Raw genomic sequence first — 25,254 nt, forward strand, 5'->3', positions numbered from 1 at the left:
TTCTGAAGTGGTTTGCCTCTGAAAATCAGTAGCTAATCAACTTTTTTTTGCTGCTGCCGAATTTGGTGGCATGGCAGCAAGAACAGAGAGCAGTCCAGGGTGTGTGTGGCAAATATGCCCACTAGATACCCCTGCCCAAAGTTGGTAGAGTTTTTGTGCTCATGGCTGGATGCTTAATTTGAATGGGAATTGGAAAATGTGTGCACACAAAGGAATATTACAGTAGAGCTCCTGGATCCATTAGAATTAATGGCCAGATTAGAGCAAAGGTATTAGCTTAGTCTATTATGAGACCTTTGTAGTTCCATTACCTTACTTAGCTACATTCTCACATGCTTTCTAGTCTCTCTTTTAATTTCACGTTCTGTACTTTACCTATGTATTTATTTGCCTACGTACTTCGATTAAAAAAAGAAAACCTATACTATCTTCTCTTAGAGGTTCAGGGCAGTTTACCCTTCATCCCAGAGATCATCTCAGAGATCAGGGGTTGGCATCACTGGGCACCTGCCAAGGCCCATGCCACAGGAAGGGCCCCAAGGCTAACCCTGAGAGCTCCTGGTCCTTTCCGTCCCAATTGGTCTTGCTGTCTGATTACTTGTGTGCGGTCAGTGACAAGAGCAAAGAGAAAGATCAGTAGCCTCTTCTCACCTTGACCTCTCTTTCTCAGCAGTAGTGCAGATTGGACCTGCAAAAGAAAGCAAGGAAATGGGAACTGAGGACAATGACAAGGAAGGTTACCCACTCAAGGAGGGGAACTCACTGAAAGGCCAGGCCTCCACAAAACATCTGAAGCTGATAGTCCCCAAGCTGCATCCCATAAAGTGCTAACTAATCAATTTAAACTATTTTTTAAAAATCTCTCATTACCCCTTCTTTCTTGCTTCACTTCCTTGTTCTTGCCCCAACACATATCTCCTCCCAAATTTGTGCTCTCCATTCATCAGTGAAACTCTTCCTCATCTCCCTGAAAGTCAGAAACTCTTGCTATCTACATATAGGTCAAAAGGTAAACTCCTGGAGCAGGAACAGTACCACCTATGTCTTTTGTGCGGTTGCTAGCCCACCAGCGGCACTGGGTGAACCTTTTGTAGTAGCACCAGCATTGAAATGCATCTGCCCATTAGATTTTACAAGATACAAAACCTTAGATGAGGCATTATTTAAGTGCAGAACATTAAATCCTCTTAGCTGTTAATTTCTTGTTTTGGTAAGAATCCAATCTAATTTATGAGTGTTTTGCGGTTGATGCAGAACAGAAAGAAAATGCATTAATTTTAACACCTGAGAAATAAAAATATCTCATGAATTACAGGCAACACACATTAGCTAAAGGTGTGGGTGTCAATCTGATAATAGCACAACTGTATACATGATTTGGGAAGCATACACTGGAATTGCTAAGTTAGAAAGTTGTTGTAAGTTATTATAGACTAGCATATGCCCACATATTTTGAGGATAGTCCTAAAGGTGTGTATGTATGGAGGGGGAAAGCTAGTGTCATTTGTATGGTCATACACCATGCTGGTTAGTAATACTATAACAACTAAAGACAGACTCAGGGCTTTTCTGCAAAGTTATTTGGTTTTCTGCAAAGTCTGTTTGGTCCTGGGCGCTTGTGGCATGCAATGAGAAGCACAAAAGGTGTACCTGGAACACTGTGTGTTGGATTCAGACTAAGTTAGTTGTACTTAGGTATGTATGGTATAAACAGCTGGAAACTCCCCATAATACTCCATTCATCTGATGAAGTGGACTATAGACAACGGAAACGTATGCCCAAAAGAAATTGGTTAGCCTTTAAGGTGCCACAAGACTCTTAGTTGTTTAGGTCCCATTGAAATCAATGCGAACCGTTAGTCATTACTCCAGTCTCATTGATTTCAATGGGAACTAAGTGCAACTACCTTAGGCCTGATCTACACCTTGTGTCATATCATTACGATCCCATCATGGTAACGCTATATCCCTCTTGCACATTTATACCTTGTAGGACACACAGTGACATCTGTTGCGGTATTTTGGATAATGTGGAATAAAAAGTAGGAAGTAATACTATGAGAGGGGTATATAGGATGTGTAATATACCCCAACATTTATCAATGCACTTCAATGCCACTATAAAGCAGTACTGTAGATCTAGCCTTAGTCTGGTTCCAGCCCTTTATAAACAAACATGACCCTGGAAATAAGCATCAACAGAACCCTTTTCAGATGAAGCATTCACACATCTCACAAAATGTGTGAGCAGGGTGGGCTAGCTATGTTAACCGTCCTTCTACAAGGCTGTATTGTTTATTTGTTACATTTTATAGTCTGCTTGGCATACAAGGAATCCAGACAAGACCGATGTCATGGTTTCCTACCTTTTTTAGTCCTGTAATGTAGTTTAGGTTGAGAAATAGTAACTGGCTTAAGGTCACCCAGTGGGCTCCATTGCTTGCCAGGGACTTGAACCATGATTTTGCTGCTACCCACAACATCAGACTGGCTGGCTTTAAATAACGTTCATGCCCTGGATGTGATTTGCATCTCCATCTGGAGCACTTCCTTCATATGTTTGGGGCTGGCAATGTGTGCACCCCTCTATATAAAGTGTATCAAACCTTGACTGTTCCATACTTTCCATTGACATTTCCTCCTCTGTGTTAGTTTCTTTTTTCTAACACACTTTACATTTCTAATCATTTTAATCCCTTGTTTAAATATTGTAACTGTATTTGTTGGCTTCCAGCCTGGTCTCTTGTATTCATCCGATAGCATGGACATTTCTTTGTTATTCTGTGCCTGTACCATCTTCAGTTATTAAGTTTCATGTTCCTTCCTGTACTCTTTTAAATATCCTTCTTGTGTGCGCTTTTCCTTGGGCAGGACTGAGGAAGGGTGTGGGGGGGGAGCAACATACCTCAGCCCTTTGGATTAATGTGGTTTGCATTTTCGACTTGAGTGTGTCTCATTTAAAAGCTGTGTCCCCCCCCCACTTTGCCATTTCAATATCTTTATCTCATCTAAAATATAATGCAGTTTCAATTTATAGACTGCCTTTCACATCAAGCAGTTCCAAGTCATATATAAAATGGAGGAGGAGGAGGATGTGAAAATGTACTAGTGCTGGCAAATAGAAAAAGGCTTGATTTAACCTCAGACAGTAGAGGGGCATTCTATATTTTAACATGTTTCTGTGCTCTACTCCACTTTTGTGCTGTTTGTTTTACTCCATGGTGGGGGCAGGGGGGATACCTGCTGTTTGTTTGTTTGTTTGTTTTTCTTGCCTCTTTTGGTTCTTTAGTTTGCTGTTGTTTTAATCCCATAAATGCAATTGAAATATTTTCAATTATTGTCATTTAGCAATAATCGTGCCTTGGATTAACCTCATTGGCTAGGATACTGCTGCTGCACAAAGCTTTCTCTAGATTGCTCTATTTATAGCAATCTTATAATTAAATATATGCATCTGTTAAAATCATTGAAGGGAAGTTCAGCTCTTGTAAAGGTTTGTTTTTTATTGACTAATGCTGACAAATATGTATCTTTCAGAATACCTAAAATTCTTGTCAATGCTTTACAGATGTGTGTCACAAAGTTTACAGGCTGTATGGAAAACTATTCAGTTTCTGATGGTTCATTGGTAGAGTTTTAATTCTACAATTATCTTTTTTCCGCTGTAACTGTGTATAATGGCAATTTACTAAGATACAATAAATTCTTTGTTGTTGTCAATTATTTTCATTTAGATGTAGCATGAAATGAACACCTGGAACACAGAGGCCTGGGGGGGATCTTCATGACAACAGAATGAGAAGCATGTTGGAATATTACCTGGATTTTCATGGAATTGCTTTGGTTCCTCAGGGACACACAAAGCAAGATAAGCCAAATGTAGCGTACCTTTAAAATCTGGTTTTCAGGGGTCACACAGTGCCTGAAAGAAACATACTTCCAGGTGAGTTGGGGGGAGTAGAATTGAACATCATCAACCTGGCAGAGGCTGCTCAACCAATGAAAGAGCCTTGTTTCCTGCCCCTGTCCAGGTCCCCCCGCCCCGCTGCTACATTATTATGAATGGAGAACAACTAATTTTCCCCATGTGTGCAGATTTCCCTGAAGAAGCCAAAATCTCCAGTATTCCAGTGCAGCATCTGATGGCTCCCCCTGAGAGCTTTCCCCCACCCAAGTTTCTCCCCATTCCAGCACTCTGCCACATTATTGCTTCCAATGCCCCTTTCTCCTTCTCCCTGCTTGCAATGAGAAGCTCCCGTAAACTAGGGATGTTAAAGAATTCCGCCACAGACTCCAATGAGGCCAGATTCTTCAGAATCTGGCCCCCTGGAGTCCGTGGCGGAACGGAGCAATCCCCTCGCCACCCTGTGAAATTTTCCCGGGATGGAACCTACCTGGTGTCGGCCGGTCCGGTACGTCTGCTGCCCCGTTCTGCGGCTGCGAATGGCTGCCCCGGTCTGCGGCCACCATTTGCCTCCCTACTTTAGCCGTGATAGGCTACATAAGTATTTACGTAGCCTATCACGACAAAGAGCAGGGACACAAATAGCGTCCGCTACGCCATTTGCATCCCTGCTCTTTGCCGTGATAGGCTACGTAAATATATACGTAGCCTATCATGGCTAACGCAGGGACGCAAATGGTGGCCACTACAGTGGATGCCATTTGCGGCCGCAGCCTGGCAGCGGACAGAAGTCCGGCTGCGGGAGGGCCCAGCTGGTAGTTCCGCAGACTCGCCATGGGACATATCGCCTCCCCCCCCAGCGGATGGCCCCACCCAGAATGGAGTGAGTAATCCATACACCCCACTGTAATCCCGAAGAGTGTTACTGCGATAAAGTGATAAAGTGGAGAAGGGACTTTACATAACAACAGAGAAACTACAGAACAGCAAAGAAGCACAACATCGCAGTAGCAATTTAAGAGAGCATCAGGGAAGTGAAGGAGCAGTTCAGGGCAAGTTACCAAAGTTAGCCCGTAACCCTTTCACTGCAGGGGAGTGAGATTTATTTCTTACTGAGTAAACATACACAGAAGGTGGGGATATGTTTAAAGATGAAAAGGCTAGCTAAGGTGAATGAGTATCCCCACGACTGCGGTAATGTGAGAGGTCGCTGCTGTGCTCCTGGGGATTTTCTCAGTTGGAAAAAATACTTCCATTGGGGAAACAAGAGAGAATGGGGTCACTCCCTTGACCATGTCACTGCCAAGTCACAGAGGCATGCCCAAGATTTAACGTTTGTGTGTGTGGGGGGGCACATGGCACACTGTGGTAAAACTGCCAGGGAGCTGCTTTCAGTAAAAACGTCAGAGTAAAAGCAGTTTCAGAGAATGCAGCTTTTTGAGTGGGAAACAGCTGGTTGGCAGTGCAGTGGTGATGATGTCATCTGTTGCGAAGGAATTCAAACTGCTCTAACTTCACATTAAATTGCTCATGAAGGCAGCCCCCTGCATTCTAGTATGTCTTCCATGAACAGTAGGGCTCCTTCCACTCACAGAAGGTTTTTGATCCAGTGGAGGAAGGGGGGAAGACAATTTTCACTAATTTCCCCTCCCATTGCAGGTCTCTCAACCTTCCAGAGCAGATTTTCAGGGAGTATAAGGGGAATAGGGAAATCCCTTCTTCCCTTCTATCAGCAGAAGGATTCTGTGAGCAAAATTCTATCATGGGATTCTCCTGCCAGCAGAAGCAAACAGAATATAATAAATTGTATAATCCAGAAGAATATAATGTGTAACCACATCAAGCCATGAAGACACTTCCCATAAACACTTTTGTTGTTTCTAGATTCTTTTAATGATACATGGAAACAGATGCAAAACAAATATTTGCAAGTATTTGAAATCCATCCAAATCTCATTGTGCCACCCACATTTTGAATCTGGATTTTGTAATCCAAAATTCAAATTTGAATTTGGCTGTGAAATGTCACTTCAAATTTTCTGATTTGGGTGCTTTAGGCTACAATCTTCTACCCACTTAGTTAGGGTAAGGGTAGGGTAACCCTCTGAACACAATGGGACTTACTTCTGAGCAGGCATGTATAGGATTGCCAGCGTTAGACGTACTGCCATCTCTTATCGTGTGTGTGTGTAAAGAATCAAATGTGAAACCTAAAAAAAAGCTATCAACTCCTAAATATTATAAAAATATTTTATATTATTTTTGACATTGGTATGCTGTTGAGTTTTCCATTGCACAAGCAAGTGATATTGATGCTGCGCAAGCATTAGATTACACTAGCAGAATGTGAATAGCACAAGCACATGGACACTATTGGATACTTATTTATTTTTATTATTTACTATTACATTATATCCAGACTTTTTCCTCTTGCAATGAACCCAAGGTGGCTTACATGGCCCAGCTCTTCTCCATTTTATCCTCACAACAACCCTGTGAGGTAGGTTAGGCTGAGAGTCAGTGACTGGCCCAAAGTCACCCAGTGAGCGTCATGGCTGAGTGGGGACTAGAACCCGGATCTCCTGAGTGCCAGTGCGATGCTCTAACCACTAAACCACACTGGCTCCTACAATGTAGAAATGTATGCAATGTGGTCCTGACACTGAGAAGGCCCTCTCCCTCATTGCTGCCTTCTTAGCTTCCCTTGGAGGAGGCACTCAGAGGAGGGCCTTAGTGTGTGTGCGTGTGTTCAAAGAAAAGCTGTTCTGGGTTGGGGTGGGGTAGAGTTATGGGATTCTGAATGGAGAAATGATAGGAGTGTGTATGCTTAACTATTTCCGCATTGGCTTTTTCTCTGTTCCAAATCTCCATCAAACTAGTTGCTTTCCCTACACATAATTCAAAATGAATGTTTTACCCACATTTTAATGTCCTTTCTGAAGACCACGTATGGTGGGTATTTGGAGCATAGGAACAGGGAAAGGGTTACACAACCTAATGCCTCTTCTCCACACCAAATTTCCCTCCTTTGAGGCTACTTTTCTTGATATATATGTATCAGTTTGTTACCCACAAACACAGTTCATGGAGAAAAATCAAATCTAACAAAAGGTTTAACTTAACTAACTCCATTTATTGAAACATTTGAAGCATTACATCTTTTATCTTTACAAAACTTCCTTAAATACAATGTTCTTGGTGTAAACTGCAGGGTGGCCACTGTAATGTCCTTGTTCTGGTCCACTGACAACTTGAATCTTGAGGTTTGCCAATGAGTGTACATGACTCATGGCAATGTAGATCCCTTCATGATTTGTTTAGAGCCCGTATGTTACTGGCATATTATTGTACTTTGGCTTGCACCTGTGTTTCTAAAGATGTACAGAGACTTTTCTGTGTTCATATTTCAGTTTGCTCCAATTTGCAATTAATTATGTTTGTTTAATTATATTTGACATGCTTTTGATATTAAAAATAAAATTGTATAGTACAGAATATAGTATAGCAATAGCATAGCATAGCATAGTATAGAAGATAGCCTAATTCTTTAAAAAAAGGCTTTATGGACATAAATAAACTCCCAACTTTGAATTATAGTGAAAATTGTTGTCATTCATGGAATCTGTGTGTCAAGAGCTGTCCAATGAAGTTTCATGAGAATTGGTCAATGGGAAGGCAGTCAAAAAGGATTGACCCAACTATCTCCCAACTTTGAATTATATATGTATATGTATACACACAGAGAGAGAGAGAGAGAGAGAGAGAGAGAGAGAGTAAGTATCTGGACTTTGTTGTATGTTTTCGCACATAATGTTTAGTTAGCTCCTTAAATACTGAAGAAACTGTAGTGAAACTGTGAAGTGGAAGTGAGGAATGCATTTCTATTGCTGCACAGTGAATTTGTATTTTGCCATTTTTTTTAATAGCCCTGTACAGAATTCACAATAAGCTGGGAGTTTCAGCAAGCTACCTCTTGGTATTCTTTCCATTTCATGTTTAAACGTGACTGTAGATGGTCAGCGACTTGCAAGCTGTCTGTCTTCCAAAGGAAGCTGTCTATTTCTTCCAGACTAATTAATTCCCTCCAACCTCCTGAGATTAAAAAAAGGATCCATATTTTCCTTTGGTCCACACTAGGAAATAAGATTAAATGCCTGTTGTTTCTCAACTATAGTTTACTTCAGTCTCATTCCCAACTTGGCACTTTGCGTTGTTAGTTTATGAAGGACAGAAGTCCAAGGAAGCACTGAATAGCAATATTTATCCTTTTAAATTGCTCATGAAAAGATTATCTCTTTGGAGGATACAGATCTGCACAGGTTCAGATGTGCTGATAAAGAGTCAATAGGCAAAGAGATACCTTTATTAAATGGAACATTGGTCTGCTATGAGCATTAATAAACAACAAGCTGCAGCTTCATAAAGATGACTTCTACTCTCTACATGACAATATACCATGCAAAACTATTTAACATGGAGTGATATATCGCTTTCTGTTCTTATTTCTAAGTGAAGCACTTTATTGGTGAGGTAGTTTCCTAGACCTCCTAGTTAGGTCTTCTGTTTCCTCATTTTCATATTCTGTTATATTGGTTTCAGCTTTGTAAATTCTGCAGCAGCAGGGCTAGCTTGCACCTCATCCCCCTGATGAGCCTGGCCTGGCTCTCTCCTGACAGGTTTGGCTTATTCCTTTCCTCTTCAGTGGAATCATCCGTCTCCATTGCAAGTCTGTCCCTTGCAAGTCTTGGCTCACCGTGCTCTTCTCTCTGCCAAGCAGCGCTGACCTACTTCTCTTCGATGGCGGCATCCTGTTCTGCTCTGCCAGAATGGGCTTCTTATATACTCTTCTTGGATTACCATCTCACACCCATTCCTTTCATCTGCAACGGGCCGGTTCCAAGTGCATCCTCCATAAATGGTATTCTATGGTCATTGTGTTCTCTCATCGTCACATTAGTTGAATAAACCATAATTCCTGAGATTTTTAAATGTGAACCTAAAGAGGATTTGAAAACATTTATCACTGACACATTGAACAGCAAGACTGGCGGAAACCTGATTGTAACCCAATCTTACCCTATGCAGGTTTATTTATTTATTTATTTATTGCATTTTTATACTGCCCCATAGCCGAAGCTCTCTGAGTGGTTTACAGAAGTTAAAACATGAAATACAATATAAAAAGTTTAAAAGCCATTTACAAAAAAGTACATAAAAGCACACAGACAATATACACAAACAACATTGAACTAAAAACAACATTGAACTATCAGTCATAACTAAAGACACATCCAGGATTGATTAAATCTCATAATGTGCTGCCAAATGCCTGGGAAAAGAGATAGGTCTGAACCAGGTGCCTAAAAGATAATAATGTTGGTGCCAGGCAGACCTCATCAGGGAGCTTGTTCCACAGATGGAGGGCAACCACTGAGAAAGCCCTCTCCCTCATTGCTGCCTTCTGAGCTTCCCTTGGAGGAGGCACTCAGAGGAGGGCCTTAGATGCTGAATGTAGTGTACGGGTAGGTTCATTTTGGGAGAGGCTGTCAGGTATTGCAGTCCCAAGCCTTTGAAGGCGATACAACATGGGAGATGTGAAATCTTTGGCCAATCTCTGGACAACTATATTACTTCAACTTCTTTTTTTTTCAGAATAAAATTTTATTGTTGAAAATTTTAAGAAGAAGCAGCAGCAACAAATCTGGAAAAGTTGCCCTTTGAGTAAAAATAAGAAACTCATGACTTTTTTTCTTGTCTGTATATTTATGCCATCTGATTGTTAAAATGAATCATAAAAATAGTTTTAAAGCATGAAGCCTACTGATGGCTGTTTTGTTCCTTTTGGCAACCTATTACTTTGGTGGAAGCATCACACATTTTAAACAAAACTGTTTCTATGAGCTACAGTAAGGTTAGAAAAAAACACACATAAATCTTTTATTTCTGAGTGACTGATGAAAAAAGAAAAGGTCTGTAAAGCAATGAATATCTCTTCGGGTAAAAGATGAAAGAAAGTCCCATCAAAAAAATAATTGATACTCTTGTGATCAGTGACAGCAAATTAAAAACCTGTCTCCTTTATGAAACCATTCCCTTGTGTGAACTGCACAAAGGTTTCAAGTTGTAAAATATTTGTTTTCCATCAGGTGATGCTTGAACAAATCCTTCAAACATGATGTTCTAGGATGAGGATGAGTGAGGGGAATCAAATGCTATTGGCTAGCATGTATTGCTCTGACAATTTTTATCATTTCTATCTTTTCATTCCCTTCTGGACATCCATTAAAACAAAAACAAACCGTTACAACATTTAATCCTTGTCCTACAGTTAATTACTTCTGTTAGGTACTAAAGCATTTAGTCCCAGCACCTTCTCTTGGTGGATTGTCGAGGCACAATTTAATATACGTATGTGTGGCTCTTGTTGTTCTTGTGAAAACCATAAAGACCATGTAGAGGGCCCCCAGGAATAATAAAATATTAATTTGATGGCAAAAAATTAAGTGGCTTAAAGAAAGAAGCTGTTGTCTATCCCATGAGTAGCTTTTAAGTCAATGATGTCAAGCTTTGAATGTTATCTATTTTTAGCCAAGCAAACCACATGTAATGTGACCTAAGTAACTATCTGACTTTAGTCAAAGAGCTCACTGATGAAAACCACCAATTTCTACTTTCTGTCAGAGCATCAGTATTAAAAACACTGTTTTAATCTCTTAGTTTAGACAACAATATTTGGTGAAGAAGGGATTCACTACATTTCTGCTAACAGTGGATAAATAATCTTTCTGCTATAATGCAGGAATTGTACACACACACACACACGCTAGATAGATAGATAGATAGATAGATAGATAGATAGATAGGCAGTGTTACGGGTAGGTATGACTGGGCACCTGCTGAGGGCTCACACACTAGCAGGAGCCCACTGACAAAACCTGCTGTAGTTGCTCTTTCTCTTCACCATTGCTCATCACTGCTTGCTCATCTGCTTCTCATTCTGGCCCAGACAATTGTAGAAGTGAGAAGGAGGAGCAGTAGACACCATTGTCTCCTTGCTCACTGGCTCTCTCTACCTGTCCCGCAAGTGGTAGCAATAATGAGAAGGAGGAGGGCAATAGGAGCTAGTGAAAGTAGGCTCGCTGAAGGAGGGGGCCCATTCAGGATGTCTTGCTCATGGGCCCTCAAAAACCTGAAGCCAGCATGGGGTAGATGTAATAGGTATTGTGATAATTATATTACCATATACAGGCCCTGTCAGCCTGAGAATCTTCCATGGTTATTTATGTGCAGCTTCCAAGTCTGAATGCAAAAAAACAGAAGAGGATCACTGTTCATATAGCAAAAACAACAAAGTGTCCTATGGCACCTAAGAGTTACCAACTTTATTGTGCTGTAAGCTTTGATGGGCTAGAGCCCACCTTCTCAGTGGTATGAAGCAGTCCAGAATGTTTCTAGGTTCAAAATGGTTCAGATTTTTTAAAGGTTTACACGGAGGGCCCCAAAGACAGATGAAATGCAAGAGATGACAGTATAACAATTAGAAGGCTATGTATTTAAACTTTTTTTCATGGGTTCCTTTCAAAGCATGCTACAAAAATTACATATTCCACTTGTCTTCCTACCCAGTGAAGTATATTGTATTGACCCCAGCTTTAATGTCAATGAGAAGTCCATATACACCTCCCAAGCATCGATCCAGTGGTCCCACTCCTCCTCACAGGCAACACATGCTCCAAGGAACTTGTCTGCTGGACAAGCTGGAAAATGCACACTTTCTTGGAGAGGAGCAGGGCTGCTGGGTGGGAGCTACAAATAGACCTGTCATTGTAATGTCTGTGCATCCAGCACTTTACATATCAGCTTTTCACTTTACAGAATAAACCCGTCATTGTAATGTCTGTGCATCCAGCACTTTATATATCAGCTTTACATATCAGCTTTTCACTTACCATATCATCCAGCATTTTAATGTCTGTGCATCCAGCACTTTACTTATCTGTTACGGAAGGTTGAAAGATCTGCACTTAGACATAGGCATAGTCCATTTATTTGTATACCACATTTTCCACAATACATTGTGCTCAAAGCAGTTCATAAAAAGCAAACAAATGCAATAGCCACAAAGATAATACACTACCGTGCAATACTTGCTCAATTACAGTTCATTTAAAGCATATCCACAATTTAAATAGGCACAAGAAGACATACCAATAAGTCAGTTAACAATATCTGGTACCAATAATATCAACATTATACTCACATTAAACAATTCACTAAACAGTTCATGTTAAAAGACTTAACAATAAGATATAGCTCAGCCCTGCCAAATTCACAGAAAAAAAGGGAAATAAACTTGACACACCCACGCAGACAAGGCATGTCAAACAAGCTCACCCAAGAAGCGGAAGGAGACCTTCCTCTCACCAGGGTCCCATGTCCTGATGCAAGAAAGGGCACCCTCATCCCATAGCAATTCCCCTTCTGGCTATTTCTTGGTACTATAAGAATTCCCTGACATACAGCTTTCTGACCTGCATGCACTGCTTAGGATGGATTGTGGCTATAGACTTTTGTGGTTGTAGACCTTAAAGCTAATGTTTAAAACTCTCTCTCACACACACACACACCCCTAGATTTATTTGCCGCAGCTGAGAATTTGGCTCTCAAGCAACGTCCTGCACTGATATCCATCTTAAGTAGCATGCAGAACTGACATTAGTAGGTAACACGATGCTTAAACTAAACTGAAAACTATGGACAAAAGCTGATTTGCCATCTGAATATTGCTTGGTATTTATATTGACAGATCATAGGAAACAACGTTTTTAAAAAGCAATAACCACAAATGCCTTTAAAATAATTCCTTTTATTTTAATTAATAGGTTTAAACTAAATCTTCCTGCTATGGCTCACTGACACTTTTGAGTCATCATGCTGTGTTTTAAATTGTAATGGAAATTAAGACAGCCAAAGTAATTCCAAGGAATATTGTAAAATCTTGTATTACAGTTTCACAAGGCAGATAACAGACAGGGAACTCTTAATACTGACTTAGGCTACTACAATCCTATGCACATTTGCATTGGAATAAACCATATTCAACACAATGGGGCTTGCTTCTGAGTAGACATGCATAAGCTTGCCTTATTAAATCATAATATTATGAAAGAATAGTTGGACTGTACCTGAGATAAACAATACGGTAGCTGCCAAACCAGGAAACTGGTATAAACATAACAACAACAGACAACAGGATTCTTCAGCTGTTAAGATTCATGATAGTTTTTAGGTAAATGATAAAGGATATCAGTCATTCAGTAATGACTGATTTCAGTAGAAGAGTTAAACAGGTACAAGAGATAAATCATGTCCTTAACCTTAACTCACTGAATTCAAAGGGATTTAACCATGCTTAAAGTTGGCAGAATCATGTCTATTGTTGGTTATAGCAGTTTTAAGACCTTTTATGGCCCAAGGACAATCGGGCTATAGGGTGCAATATATAATATATCAATGATTACGGGTTGTTTTTATCAGATATGAGGATCTAGAAAAAGCACATGACTGTACAGGCCAGGTTCCAAATGTCTTGGTAGCTCATTTAGAGATTTCTTGATGCATACACCAGCCCCTTTTGTGCACTGTCAGTACGTCCATGTAGCTTCTTTCCAAGTCATGGACTACTAGTATGAAGGGGTGGCATACAGCTTAGAACTATGGCTGTGCAGGGACCCCCGCCCCCCGATCTGACTTGGAAGCATCTTTGTGGCTTCGGAGGCAGGCCCAATTCAGCTCAGGCTGATTCAGGGCCTCCCCAACCTGACTTGGCCCTGAACCCAAAGTGGGATTTGGCCATCCAAATCCCTTTTTGGCCCCCTGAACCCCCCAAGCAAATCTCCAGCCCCTTAAATGGGCCGCTGCCTCCTCCTCTGTCTCCTCCTCCTCTGCTGCTGCCTCCGCTGCTGTCCCTGCCTCCAATGCCACTGCTGTTACCACCGCCACTATCACTGCCACCGCCATCACTGCTGCCCACTGCCGCACCAGCTCCTGAGCCCTTTTAAAAATGGCAACTCCCGCCAAAAACAGCCAGCGCACATCCAGGGCTCAGGAGCTGGTGGCGGCGGGCGGTGATGATGGCAGTGGTGGTGATAGCAGTGGCGGTAGTGATAGCGGCCATGGCAGCAGAGGTGGCAATGGCAGCAATGGTGGCAACTCCTGTGAGTCACTTCAGGTAAGGAGCTGGAGGCACCAGCCCAGTTGGGCTGGGGTGCCGAGGTGCCGAAGCTCCGAAACGCACTGAGTGTTTTGGGTAGCAGCCAACCCACTTCAGGTCACTTCCTAGGGATGTACGGACTGTGTAAAATCCACTCCGTCTGTTTCGCGGATTGTCAGGCACCTTTTGTTCCATCGTCTGCTCACAGGCGGATGTGAATTATTATTTTTCGTCATGCAGAAAAATACGCAAATAATTACGTAAGTATTTATGTAAGTATTTACATAATTTACCTCAGCACGGAATATTTAGTATATCGTCCCCCATTCCATTCAACATTTCCTCAGCAGAAACGTATGTATTTTTCTACGAATTTATATGCGTAAATTTTGGGAAAGTAAAAAAACCATCCGAAAGTCCACGGACTCTGCGCAGCCTGAGGGGATCACTCCGCAGCAGATTCTGCAGGTCGGATTCTTAGAAATCTGTACTCATTTTAGTTTGTCTTGCATTTCTCCAATATCCCTAGTCACTTCGTGCCCCCTCCGCTTCACCTCGGAAGGGGCCTGAAATGGCCCAAAGTGGCCCACTTTGACTCAGGGTTCAGGGCTCAGGCCAGAACGGTGCACAACCCTACTTAGAACCCTTTTCAATGGGACATCAGGCCACATGGAATGATGCATGGGTAAATGCTATTCAAGCTCACCATACGGTTCATACAACTCGGCACACAGAAACTCTAGTTGATTCTCTGAGGTAGTCTGTGGTGATGTGTAGCCACAGATTTTTGCAGATTTTTGATAATGTGCACAATGGAAGGCAGGATCTACATGGGAGTGCTTTTCGTTTGTGAGGCACCACTGTACTCCCCCCCCCCCAAACACAGTTGCTGCTCAGTGGGCACACATAATGAAGACAGCACAGTATCTGCTGTGTGTTCATAATGAGATCAAGTACCATACATCAGTGCAGACTGTTGTATTTCCAGGACAGGTAGGAAGAGTTTGAAAGTCCACGTGGGTGGAGTTATATAACTTCGTAGTGTGAATGTGTGCCACATGCCACTTTGTAGTGCTTGCATTGCATTAGAAGTGGGAGAGAGGTTTGGAAGCTGAGTCCTCCTGCCACTTCAGGGCTTCCTCGCCCCACACTGTTTAATGTATAGTGCCATCATTCAGGGGCAGAGCACGTATCTGTGTCAGGCAATGGTACATATAGTGAAAACAAATCTTTATTGGGGCTCAGCAAATGACTGTCTGTGATATTGAAAGGCAGCTGTGATACTTCTCTAGGTGGAACGGTGGTCTGAATCGCTATAAGGCAGCCTCCTATGTCCATTGTTATGGCATAAGAGTCACTAAGGCCATAGTGAAATACTCTGCACCCACAAAATAAATGTAAGAACTTAACACAAGAACATAAGAAAAGCCCCACTGGATCATTCCTGCATTGAGCAGGGGGTTGGACTCGATGGCCTTGTAGGCCCCTTCCAACCCTACTATTCTATGATTCTAGATCAAAGACACATGTATTTATTTATTTATTGCATTTATATCCCGCCTTTTTTCCTTCTTAAGGAACCCCAGGAGGTGTACATAATCTTCCTCCTCCTCCATTTTATCCTCACAACAACAACCCTGTGAGGTGGGTTGGGCTGAGAATCTGTGACTGGCCCAAAGTCACCCAGTGAGCTTCCATGGCTGAGTGGGGACTAGAACCTGGATCTCCCAACTCCCAGTCCAACACTCTAGCCACTGCACCACGCTGGCTCTCATCTAGTCCAGCATTCTGTTTCTCACAGTGGTTTATCTGTGGGAAGCCTAGAAGCAGGACATGAGCACAACAGTTCCCTAGTCACTGGTATTCAGAGGCAGGCTGTCTCCGGTAGTGGAGTTAATATATTACCATCATGCCTAGCAGCCACTGATAGCCCTTGCAAAGAATAATCTTCTGTGCTGCACCTGCCTTGTGAGGTAGGCCGGTGGCACATGTTTCTGTCTACTTGGTAGAATGTGCCCCCCACACACACACACATTCCCTTCTGGGGAGGGGACTGAAAGAGCCACGAGTTCCTGGGATTGAGACAGTGACTAGCTGGAATCTCCCATCACTGCAGACACAGGGAACATGCTGTCCTCTTACTTCCCCATAGGCACAAATCAAAGAATCCTGGTAGTAAAACTGAGTGGCTAGGCAGTAATGAGGCAGAAGCCCCTCCCGTAGATGTGGGCAGAAATCCACACTATAAACCTCCAATCCAAATTAAGAGAAGATTAAAGAAGTATAATAAGAGAAAAGAAAGGGAAGCAGAATAGCTACTAAAAACGAACAAAGCGAAAAGCTTGCTCATATCTGTTCTCAACTCTTTGAGGTGTAATACTCACATGTAAGGATCACATCTGGAGTTTTCAGCACACACTGCATCTTTTGAGAGTCAGGTTGACAAAGGACCCAAGTGACAAAAAATAAAGGAGGGGTGTAAAAAGGGCGACCCGCTAAGCCATTTCTGGCAGCCTTCCAGACCCTCCTCTATCTGCCATGGCAATGACATTGCCTGGGGTTTCCCTTGCTAGGTCTAGCAAGAGAAACTCCAGGGACTGCTAGTGCTAGCAAGGGAATCTCCAGGCTTGTATGTGTGTGTGTGTGCTTGGGCGTGTGTATTTGTGCATGTGCACATGTGTGTGGCCTCCTGGTCCCACCGGATGCAGCCCTCAAGGCAAAAAAGGTTGTGCATCCCTGGAATAAAGGAACATATTCCACTTTGATTCAGTTTGGCTGGGGGGTCACTGCCCAGCAAGCTTCATCAGCCAGCATGTAAATGGGAAGATCCCTCTTCTCTTCCTTTGGACAGGGAGTGTTAATTAAAAAGGGAGATGGCTTTAGCCATTGCTGCTCCTAGACTCCTCACATGAAAGGTTTCCTGCTTGGGGAGGTTTGGGAAGGCCAGTGAGAGACATGTGTTATTCTGTGGATGCTGTGGATGTTGTCATCCTGGCTAAAGACAGTTGTAGCTTTGGAGAAAAGGGACACTGAGCGGCAAGCAGAGTAGCATCACAGGCTTATCCTCCATGAATTGGTCTAATCCCCTTTTAAAGTTAAATTGGTGGCCACCACCACCACATGTTGAGGAATTCCTTAGTCTAAATATGTGCTGTGTAAAGAAATAATTCCTTTTGTCTGTCCCAAATTTCCCATCTTTCAGCATCAGTGGATGACCCTGAATTCTATTATTCTGAGAAACAGGAAAAAGAACCTAACAACTAACCCTTTTCTTTGTCTACTTTGGTAACCAAATATTTCTCCCATGCAGCACTTACATTGTTTTCTTCCACTCCCCAAAGCCTTATGTATATATACCTATACCACCCGATAGCCGAAGCTCCCTGGGCAGTTCATAGTGGCTCTATTGCCCAATGGGTTGTTCCAGTAGTCACACTCACTTGCTCATGGCATCAGTATCTTGCTGAAGGAAGCCCCATAATAGAACTGGTTCAGGCTGAGTATAAAGGTAAAAAAGGTAAAGGTGTCCCCAGCCAGTCGTGTCCGACTCTAGGGTGCAGTGCTCATCCCTGTTTCTAAGCCGAAGAGCCAGCGCTGTCCAAAGACGCTTCCGTGGTCATGTGGCCGGCATGACTGAACACCGAGGTGCACGGAACGCTGTTACCTTTCCCGCCGAGGCGGTACCTATTTGTCTACTTGCAATTTCTTGCTTTCGAACTGCTAGGTTGGCAGGAGCTGGGACTGACGACGGGAGCTCACTCCGTCAAGCGGCACTCGGGTCTCGAACTGCTGTCCTGCCGACCTTCCAGTCTGCAGTTCAGCGTCTTAACCACTAAGCCACCGCAGTCAGAAAAGCAATATTCTTCACTGCTCCCTGCATGTGGTCAGCCCTTTGTGATGCAAACAGGCACTGGCAAAGAGAGGGACATTGGAGTATTCCAGCTGCAGCCCAATTTACACTATCTTAGAGCAAAATCCTTGCTAAGAATGTTCAACTAAAAGGCTCTCAGGAAACATCTAGCAAGCTCCAACACCAGGACATGGTACTAGGCTTTGTGCTGCGGCCAATTTTAATTCAAAATCAATGTATCCTGATGCTTGTTTCACCTTGCATCAACATGATAGCATGGAAAGGTAACCTAATGGGCCAGCCTTTCTTTGTTCTTTTTGTTTAAAAGCATGTCTGTCTGGTTTTCATATTTTGCCTTTGCCTGGAGCTGTGTGATTCAAGGACTGCAGAGCCTCTGCTGATTCATACCCCTGGTATGCACAGCTCATCGGCACTCCTGATCCCCGCGATCTGTACTAGCATTCCTATTATTATTAGAAAGATAGCTTGCCCTGGAGTGCAGATCTATCACCCACATTTGGTTAAGCACCCAGGGAGGCTGTTTCAACAGCAACCAGGACAAAAAGATCATCAAAGTTGGCTGTTTACACATCAGCTTTTATTTTTAGAAGCTTTGCTTTGCATATGCTGCTCAGTTTGTCACACAAGCATTGTGGGCTCTTAAAAAAAAAGTTCTAAATAGAGAATAATTGACTCCGTTTACTTTTTATTTCCTTGAGAAGAGATGACAAGTTTTATTTTAATCTTTCCAAAGCATTTTAACGTCCCATTAGCATTCCCATGAGAAGTTAGGGAATTGAGGTGGAGGAGGGCCGTGCTCATGTATTGAGTTACTACATCTGGAATTTCATCCACCCACAGGTAGCAGTGACTGCCAACAGCAGAAGTGGGAGAAGAGCCTGGAATCAGATCTCAATTAAACCTGCACAGCATCTACAGTCTTTTGACTCCAGGGAGGCATTCTCTATGCTATATCTGCTCTGCAAAACCACCAAACGCCTCCATCTGACAGCTTTTCAAAATAGTTACTTTTGGCATCACTTCTATGGGCACAATATGTCCTGGATAATTTATTTCATTTTACACATTTAGCTATTTTCTAATTAACTCTTCTGTTTCTTGAAAGAATGGTTCTCTGTGCTAATACACAGGTAAGTTGCAGAACAGATCAAGTGATGCCATTTTACCCTTAAGAGGGTAAAATTCTCATGGGGCAAATTTAGCAAAACCAGGGCTGGCTTTAGGTTTAAGGGGGTGAAGGGTTCTTGGCTGGGCCTTGTGCTCCATCATTTGGCCCAGCAGGCTCACCTAGCAGTTGGTAACCATTTAATTTCCCACAATGCCCCTGATACAGCTTTGCTCTGGAGCATTCTGGGAAATACCTAGCTGCCTAGTACTGCTTAGTGCATCAGGTCAGGAAAAAAAAAAATATTATTTATTTATTATTTATTTATTGCATTTATACCCCGCCTTTCTCCTTCTCGCAAGGAACTCAAGGCGGCTTACATTATCCTCCTCCTCACCGTTGTATCCTCACAACAACAACCCTGTGAGGTAGGTTGGGCTGAGAGTCTGTGACTGGCCCAAAGTCACCCAGTGAGCTTCCATGGTCAAGTGGGGACTAGAACCCGGATCTCCCGGCTCCCAGTCCGTCACTCTCACCACTACACTACACTGGAAGGGACAAGGCAGGTGTCCACAATTGGGTCCATCAGGGTGCTCGCCCTGGCAGCTGCCCAGGATGATGGGTGCTGATACCAGTCCTGATCATAACTTAAGGACAGAAATACAGCCATGTACCTTGGCCACTTGAACTATGTTATGCTGCAATTTTGTGTGTACACTGAAGCATTTATTAATTATTGAGGGTTGAGAACGTCATCTTTTGTCACCACTATTTGCCTCAGTTCCTCAGACTGCCTTCCTGAAAGCATCAGTTCAGCCACACGTATCTGCCCTATAACTTCTGCAGTAAAGACCAATGAGAAATATTCATTCAGTTTCTTCGCAATCTCTTTGTCCTCCTTTAGTACTCCTTTAAGTCAATTGTCATCCAATGGTCCAACTGCCTCCCTAGCTGGTTTCCTGCTTCTGATATATTTAAAGAATTCTTTATGGCTGTCCTTGATGTGGTTAGCGACATGCTCTTCAAAATGCTTTTTTGGCATCTCTTATTGTCTGCTTGTATCACCTATGTGCAAGCTTGTGCTCCCTTTTGCTTTCTTCATTTGGGCAAGACTTCCATTTTCTGAAGGAAGCCCTATTTTCTCAAATAGCTTCCCCGACACTGCTCATTAACCATGCAGATGACCTCTTGAATTTGGTGCTACCTCTCCTAACCCATGGTATACTTTTGAGCTGAGCTTCTATTATTGTGGCTTTGAATAACCTGCAAGCTTTTTGAAGGGATTTAACCCTCTTGACTTCTTCCTTTTGCCAGTTCCCTCATTTTAGAGAACTTTCCTCTTTTGAAATGTGACTGTATTGGACTTCCTGGGCAATTTTCCACTTAAATCTTCTATATATATAAAAGTCAAAAATTGTGTGTGGGTTTGTGTGTTTGTGGCTGGCTGCAGGGCCGTCTGTAATGCATGGAATAAGGGGGAGCTGGCCTGGTGCAATCACACTGTAGGGGCCCACTGAGCCTGCCATTTGGGCCCTACAGTTGCTGCCCCTTCTACTTCACATTCTCACTTGCCAGAGTGTATGACAAGAGTCACTGGGTTACGTTATTACTTTGTTTATACTTTCCCTTACTAACAAGTACACCCTCTCAATCATGGCACAGGCCAGGTTTCTGATTTCAGCTATGAGTCATCCTATTGGCCATCTTTCCTTCTATTGGTCTCCCTCCCATGGACTGTGACTTTCTTCACCTTGTATTGGCTGGCCACCGTTTGTTCCCTCCCCTTTACCCATGGGTTTCTTTTCTGACTCTGCAGAGCATTTAGTTTCTCTCCCCTCTTCCTGCAATATCCAGCAAGCAAGCAAGTTAGTGTTAAATATCTTTACCCCTTTCAGTGCCAGATGTATCTGTTAGTAGTGTGTGATTAACACTAATGTGAAATGTGGTGCGGTTTGTGCTCGCCTGTCTGAGGGGCTAGGATGACACAGTGGAGTGGAGACTTAGGGCTTTATTCTCTATGTTTCTCCCATGGGCAGTTATATGTTGTGTGTTCTAGAATGAGTTCCCCGAATCAGTTGTATACCTTTGCTCCAACTGGAAAAACAACAAATGTTGTTTATAAACAAGCCTTACAATGAACTTCTACTTTCCTAATATTTAACTTTAGTTGTTGGCGCCATCGCCATCATGTCACCCATCATGCTGCTCAGGAATCTCCATGTTCTTCCCATGTACAGTTATACCTTCCAGAATTAGTTTGTAACAATAAGCGAAAATTGTGTTGTGTCCTCTTTACAAGAATTTTTTTTTTTTAATAATATATAACCAAAAAATCTCCTCAATTTTCCTTTTAACCTTTCTTATGGAGCCTTTCCAAGAAGTGTAAACCTACTACCTTAATGTGTTTCTAACAAATAGTGCCTATGACAGTTTTACATCCTGGGCAACGCTGGGCCTATCAGCTAGTATATATTAAATCTGATAGCACTGTGGTCACTGTTTCCAACTGGTTCAACAATATTTACATCTTGTACATTTATATCTTGCCTTTTCCTCCAAGGAGCCCAAGGTGACATACATGCTCCTCCTCCTCACCAATTTATCCTCATAGCAACCTTGTGAGGTAGGTCATACTGACAGTCAGTGACTGGCCCAAAGACACCCAGTGAGATTTATGGCTGAGTGGGGGCTCTCCCGCATGCCAGTCCAACACTCTGACCACACTGGCATGACAACAGCCTGATGTTCAATTCCTGTTCACTTTTTACGGCACCGCCTCAACTCTCTTTCAACACTCCTGAGGTGGTATAGAAAAAATTGAGCAGAAGTTGAAAAACCAGGGCTAAGGTGCACTGGAAAGCAATTACATCACCGCCACACTGTATGCATGTTGGTCCAGTGGACAATATGGACTGGTTTGAGCACATGTCTGTGTGAATGAGCCAACAGAGATCAAGCATCACAGATGAAATTTGCACTCCACTTCACATGATCTCAAAACAAAATGCTTCTCAGTGGAGTCAGTAGACTCCTTGGCTGCAAATCATCAGGTTTTGAGCAAACAAGCAACGTTCATATGTCAAATGATCCCTGAGTTGTATGAATTGTCTTGCATTTGTTGAAGTGATTCCAAACAGATAGCAGATTCACAGAGAAAAATCAGATCCTTCCAAGAATTTTTAAAACAAATATTCCCTATTTTAATTGAAATGGAATAGTGAGAGCACATTTCTTCTTGTTCGTTTTAAAGGCTACTCAATACTCATTGCAGTTACCTAAATTTATACAAACTCAGAAAATAATTCCTGTCTTACAGGAATTCCCATTAAAAAAAAAAAAGGGACAAGACCCAAACTCTGTAGTTCATATCCTGAAACACCAAGCAAGTATTTGTTCCCCTAAATATTTATCATATGGCACGTATGAGTCCTTTAACGTCTTAATGCAAAGCCCCCTGAACTTAGAGAGACTCTTGTTCATTACACAGGGCTTTGTACAAGGCCCTAGAAACTTCACTGAGAATTTCAGGGATCTTAACCCAAAGTACAAGGATTTACTGAGTGCAGTTAGCTCTGAAGGAGAGGAAATTGAAGATAAGGCTGACACTGTTTTGCTAGGCTCTGCTTCCTGCTTTAATAGCCAGCATTTGCTCGAATCTGCAATCAGGGGATGGTGGTGGGGAGAGGCTTTGAAAAGGTGTGGAGAGCTTTCTGTGTGCTGCATTTAGAAACACCTGTGAAAAAAAGTTGAAAGGCAGCTGCTCTTCCACCAGATAATGTGCCAAACTGAGCATAGCAATCCAGAAATTACTGACATGTTCAAAGGCAAACAGCTTCTCCTTGGTTATCTTTCTTTCCTTGGTAAAATCTAGCCACCATGAGGTGAAAATGGGAAAGTATATGAGTGCTACTGTGGATAAGTCTGACTGAGTGTGTAATGTCTATAAATGCATTTGAGAAAAGATATATGGATAATAATTGCACCAAGCGTCTTGTGTGAAGGGAATAGAGAATATTAACATATTAGTGAGCAATTAGATATCTTTCTACTTGAGCATACATAGTGCAGAACCTTTTTTGGGAGGAGGGGGGAATCTAACCTTTAATATGTACATGTTAATAAACTAAAACCATCCACAAAGGCTACCCTACAGAGGGTGCAATCCTATCGGGATAGGTGGCCGCCTCTGAACTCGGAGGCGACCGTCTATCCGATGCAGGGCAGGAGAAGGGCAGAGGGGATGATCCCCTCTGTGCTTCAGCCACCTGCATTTATGGCTAGACAGACAATTTCGGCTGTCTAGCTGTGGGAAGGCGGAGCGGGGCAAGCAGCAGCTGGACAACACGTTGGATGTGTCGTACCAGCATTTCTGCCTTCCCTGCCCTAGAACGCCCCCAGGAATGCCCCATTTTTGCTGCTCCATGCTCCTCTTCCGAGCTGCCTATGAGGCAGCATGGGAGGGGGGAAAGGTCAGTTCTGAGGGAACTGACGTATCCTATGGCCATCTAGCCGCTGACTAGCGGCCATAGGATTGCTCCCTAAATCCATCACCCTAGCTCAACATTTCAAAGAAGCCTATTTTATAAAATGCAACTAAATTTATAAAATGCAAGTATAAAATGCAACTAAATGCCAAAAAAATCTGACTATAAAACAAGACATTCATTTGCCTAGATTCATGGAGAGCCATGATGCAAAGTATTAGACTCAGACTTATGGTAATTTATTTTAGACCAATGGTCAAGCCTAACTCCATCTTCCCTTGGTGCTTCCATACTAGGAGTTTACTCTGGAATTGACTCTTTGTTCACTCACTTTTTACAGTGACATCATCAATGAATTGTTCTTTGTTTTCCACATGCTCCTTCTGTTTCTTTTTGGGAGCTCACAAAATACAACTTTGGGGGCGGGGCGGGGCGGGGGAGAAAAGCACTTCAATTCCTAAGGGGTTGATTACTGTAATGGTAGTATTTTGTCTTTTTAAAGAGCCACAGTTTTGACATGCGCATTCAGATTTGAGGTGGTTGGGACCTATTGTCTTCACTCTGGCATATCTTCAGTGGTACTTTTCTGCTCAGCATCTTAGCATCTTAGCATATATATATGGCAGTGTGTGTGTACCCAGTGTGGTGCAGAGAGCCAGTGTGGTGAAGTGGCTAGAGTGTTGGACTGGGAGCCAAGAGATCTGGGTTCTGGTCCCCATTCGGCCATAGAAGCTCACTGGGTGACTTTGGGCCAGTCACAGACTCTCAGCCCAGCTTACCTCACAGAGTTGCTGCTGTGAGGCTAAAATGGAGAAGAGGAGGATTTTGTATGCCACCTTGAGTTCCTTAAAGAGGAAAAAAGATGGGGTATAAATGTAACAAATAAATTATATATATATATATATATATATATATATATATGCGTGTGCACACACACACACACACACATTCCAGTCTTTTAATTTACATTACAAAACATTGTCACCTACTTAAAAAAAGAAGACATTTCTTTTTCAGATATAAAATATTTCAATTCAAAATATGTGTGCTTAAACAGAAAAGCATTTTAGCATACATTAAAATACCTTTAAAAATAAACATAAAAATAAAAATAAAAGTGGCATGTTGAGATGCACTGTACTAGGGTTGCGCTTCAGTATGAAGTCCGAATAACAAGGCGAAGTGGGCTGATTCGGAGGTGCCTCGTTGTGATACGAAGTGGATCAGACCAGCACCAAGGCACCCCAAAGCGAAGCAGCTCCACCATGAAGTGCCTCATCTGCCCCATATATTCAGAGCTCTTCTTATGCCTTCTGAGAAGCCCAGACAGGCTGTCTCTAAAATGTATCAACTTCTGAAAGATCATGCAGAGAGGCAGGAGGAGGGGGGAGGGGGAAGGTGAGAGGACTCAGAGGTGCCAACTGTATAAATTTGAGAGAGATCCAGCCACCGGGAGAAGTGGGGGAAGGGGAGAGGAGGAGGATGGAGGGAGGGAGGGAGGGAGCTTTGTTGTGAGTCAGTCTCCTCATTGTGAGAGAGGTGGTGTTACTGGAGAGGAGAGGACTGTCTGAACATTATTTGGCTAGAGCAGTGGTCTCCAAAGTGGGGTGCATGCACCCTGGGGGTGTGTGCAAGAAGAAAGTGGGGTGCATGAGCTGCCTGATAAGTGAGCAGCC

General features: G+C 42.7%; 1 non-coding gene across 1 annotated transcript; it reads right to left on the reverse strand.

Annotated features, from left to right (window-relative positions):
- Positions 1-3,297: 3,297 nt before the first annotated feature.
- Positions 3,298-3,406, reverse strand: LOC146348006 (U4 spliceosomal RNA). Its single transcript, XR_014790889.1, has one exon. It is a non-coding gene; the product is annotated as a U4 spliceosomal RNA (small nuclear RNA).
- Between the last annotated feature and the right edge of the window lie 21,848 nt (positions 3,407-25,254).

This window comes from Heloderma suspectum, chromosome 4, assembly GCF_057233095.1.
Source record: "Heloderma suspectum isolate Gila_16-S chromosome 4, 16-S_ref, whole genome shotgun sequence".
Classification (NCBI taxonomy): Eukaryota; Metazoa; Chordata; class Lepidosauria; order Squamata; family Helodermatidae; genus Heloderma; species Heloderma suspectum.